The sequence below is a fragment of the Rhinolophus sinicus genome, linkage group LG05, assembly GCF_036562045.2.
Source record: "Rhinolophus sinicus isolate RSC01 linkage group LG05, ASM3656204v1, whole genome shotgun sequence".
Taxonomy (NCBI): domain Eukaryota; kingdom Metazoa; phylum Chordata; class Mammalia; order Chiroptera; family Rhinolophidae; genus Rhinolophus; species Rhinolophus sinicus.
In genome coordinates, this window is record NC_133755.1 from 53,553,357 (window position 1) to 53,557,537 (window position 4,181).

General features: G+C 35.7%; 1 pseudogene; it reads left to right on the forward strand.

The window, feature by feature from the left end:
• The first annotated feature begins 943 nt into the window (after nt 1-943).
• Nucleotides 944-2,946, forward strand: LOC141571837 (transcription initiation factor IIA subunit 2 pseudogene; annotated as a pseudogene).
• Nucleotides 2,947-4,181: the final 1,235 nt, after the last annotated feature.

The following is a 4,181-nucleotide window of genomic DNA, read 5'->3' on the forward strand; positions in this document are numbered from 1 at the left end:
TTTAGTGGTTACCATAGGGTAAGGGGGGTGGGGGGTGGGAGATGAGGGTAAGGGGGATCAAATATATGGTGATGGAAGGAGAACTGACTCTGGGTAGTGAACACACAATGGGATTTATAGATGATGTAATACAGAATTGTACACCTGAAATCTACGTAATTTTACTAATAATTGTCACCCCAATAAACTTTAATTAAAAAAATAAAGAAAGAAGGGCCTCGCTTCAGGAGTGGGGATTAAATAGCTCTAGACTGAGCACTTCTCAGGACCCTCCCAAAACATCATAAAAGCAAAATCTAAAAGGATCAAACTGTTTCCAAATAACTTAATTGGATCCCAGGACTAAACTCAAGAACATTTATAGAACTACAAAAATATCGACTGCCCAACAAGGTAAAGTTTACCACATCTAGCTTCTAATAAATATTTATCAAATGTGCAAAGAAGCGGAAAACATGACCTATGTAAAAACACTGTGGCCTCATCCCTGTCAGCAAAGGCCAAATAGGGAGCTAGACTTTTACCCTCACCAAGCTTCAGTGAGGCACCCAATCTTTCCCTGTAGGGGTGGTGTCCCCCAGAATGACTCCTCCTATGAGGTCAGTGAAGACCCTATTGGGAGCTGGAGCTCTCACCTGCACTCAGCAATCACGAGCTGCTTCTCTTGTTACTGGAGTGTCTGTCATGGAGGCCAAATGGGGAACCTGGATTTCCACTCCCATCTGACAGTAATGAGGCAGCAACTCCCTGTTTCTGAGGGCATGGTGTCAGAAATAGCCTGCTAAAACAGAAAAGGTAAATAAGGTATAGAGTCGTACAGCATAAATTCCAAAATGTCCAGGATATAATAGAAAGTCATTCATCATGTCAAGAACCAAGGAAATCTCAACTTGAATGAGAAAAGACAGGCAACAGATGTCATCATTGAGGTGACACAGATGTAGACAAAAATTTTTAAGAAACTGTTATAGAAATTCTTCAATGAGAAGTTATAAACATGCTTACAACAAATGAAAAATAGAACTCCTCAGCAAAGAAACAGAAGGTATAGAAAAGAACTAAATGGAAAATTAGAACTGGAAAAGGACCAAAATTTGAAAAAATAATGGCTAAAAATTAACCAAATTTGGGTGGCAGAGGAGGTGGTGCAGGAAGTAGATACCTCCTGCAGGGTTCCTAGCTGTGCTGCTTCTGTCTGCTCTGTGGTGGGAAGCGCCTTCCCCACAGGAGATCAATGCAAGACCGAATAAGAAAAACAATTCCTTCCTCCTAAGCCATGGCACATCAGTCATACAGAAATACCACTTTGGGAAACAGTCTTCAGGAAAGCCTTGATGAGCTCATACAGGCCTCTCTAAATACGTGCAGATTCTGCGATGATGTGTGGACTTTTGTATTGAATGATGTTGAATTCAGAGATGTGACAGAACTTACTAAAGTGGATAAAGTGGAAATTGTAGCCTGTGATGGTAAAAATACTGGCTCCAGTACTACCGAATGAATAGAAAAATGGCTTTTTAAATGTCATCTTCTGTTATTATTCATCACTTTTTAAAGGAAGCATAGAAAAGACTTTAAATTTACTCTAGGATTGCAAAAATGACTACACTGTGCTATATAAGCTATCAGAGATTCCAGTAGAAAGAAGCTTGTAATCTAGCCTCTTACATTACCTTTATTGTACAGCATGAAGAGACAGAACTTTAAAAAATGAAAATCAAACGTCATTGCCTTCCTAATAACATTCTTTAATAAACTCATTTTAAAACTAAAAAAAACAAACAAACAAAACCAAATTTGACAAAATACATACACCTAAAGATTCAAGAAATTAGTGAATCCCAAACAGTATAAATCCAAAGATTGTAAATCCCAGACAGTATAAATCCACAGCAAGTCACATCATGATCAACCTTCCGAAAACTGAAATGAAGCAGAAAGAGAAAAATGAAACTGCACGTGGGAAACATGACACTGCAGTTTCTCATGAGAAACCATTGAAGCCAGAAGGAAGTGACAAAAACACTTTTAAGTGCCGAAAGCAAAGAATTGTCAGTCCAGGATCCTATATTAAAGTGAAAACATTGTTCAGGAATGAAGGGGAAATCAAGACGTTCTTAGATGAAAGAAAATGAAGAGAATCCGTGGCCAACAGACCTACCATACCCTAAAAGAATGGCTGAAGGAAGTTGTTGAGACAGAAGGATAAAAGAAATCTTGGAACATCAGAAAAGAAGAAAGAACTATGGATTTAATAAAAACATACCACAGCTGTTCACCATTTGAAAAGATCATCACAATGCTCAGAAGACAATCTAAGAAGCTACTTAAGAATAATATGCTGTGTTTTAAAAAGACCAACACCCATGTTGAATGGTAATGAGCTCCTTCAGGAACCCAGTTGATTGAACCTCCAGGTTCAATCCACCCATCTAGGATATTGGCATTTTATATAAACCATTGTTATGATGCTGTAAGTTTTAACTTTTTACAGGTACATGTCTTAATCATCATGAATACCATTTCTGCAGCTATCTTTGGTAAACAGAATGAGTATTTCCACATGATGTGAAAATGCTAAATAGTCAATAGTTTCTCTGGGGCTTTGAGGCTTGCTGTGCCTTCTTCAATGATTTCATCATTGTCTAGCCATATTAAAGTATTACACTTTAGCCTAACGTAATTTTCCAGGCATTTTTAGCCAGTTTTTGCTGCTTTCTGATTTCAAGACAGAAAAGTTAGTTTATAAGCAAACTGAATACAAAATAATGGAGATGCCAATTTGTAAACCTAGTATATTTTATTTATACGCATATATTGCACACTTTAAAGCATTTCATTGTAACAGTCAATTGCACGGTGAAATCCATAGTTTTTGAATTGTTTGGTTCAGTATTTAGCTCTTGAGCAATTTTTTTGTTTCCATTTAGAATCCTGTTTTACAAAATATACCATTGACTATATTCCCTATACTGTGCATTACATTCCATGACTATATATTTTTAAAATTATAGTTGACAGAATATAGAACCATTTTTTTCCTAGAGCTTGTTTTAATAAATTTGAAGCTTTGAACTTGCTCTTTTCCCCTTATATTTAATTCACTTTTTTATGTTACAAAGCTTTTAAAGCAGAAGCAAACAATTCTTGGATCTAGATTTTATCTGTGAGCTGTTTAATAACTGTATAAACATTTTGTGGTATTCTATGAGGAACTCTTCTTAGTTTTTCATTTGCTCATATTTTCTTAATCAATTTGTGTTTTTGGATAAATGAAAGACAAATATGGACCATTTTTACAAGACAGTAAATTAAACACACTATTCTTAATAAAAACACTACTCTTGATTTTACCATGATAAAAAGTCAATAATAAGAAAACAACTTCCCTCCCCCAAAATAGGCCAAATACTTGAACAGCTACTTCATCAAAGAAGATATCCCTATATATCTGTATCTATCTATCTATCTATCTATCTATCTATCTATCTATCTATCTATCTATCTATCATCTATCTATATGCAAAGGTGCTCACCATCACTGATTATTAGGGAAATGCAAATTAAACCACATTGAGATATTACTGGTTATCTATTAGAATGGCTAACATTAGAAACACTGACCATACCAAGTGCTGACAAAGAGACTGAGCACCTAAAACTCGCATACACTGCTGGTAGGTATGTAAAATGATACTGCCATTTGGAAACAGTTTGGCAATATCTTAAAAACTTAAACATATACCTACCATGTGATCTAATCATTCTATTCTAGATATTTACCCAAGAGGAGTGAAAGCATATATTCATACAAAGAGTTTAGGTGAATGTTCCTAGAAGCTTTCTTTGTAACAGTAAAAAACTGGAAACAACCCAAATGTCCGTCAACAGGTGAATGGATAAATAAATCGTGGGATATCTATGCAATGGACTACCAGTCAGCAATGTAAAGGAATGTAGTATTGATACATGCAGCAGTGGATGAATCTCAAAACGATAAGTAAAGAATCCAGACAAAAAAGAGTACATATTATAAGTTAACATTTGTATAAAATTCTGTAAAATCCAAAGTACTCTATAGTGATAGAAAATCAGATCAATGGTTGCCTAGGCATGGAGACTGGGACTCAGAGAGAGAGATTACAAAAGGGCAAGAGAAAACTTTGCGGGGAGTGATAGAT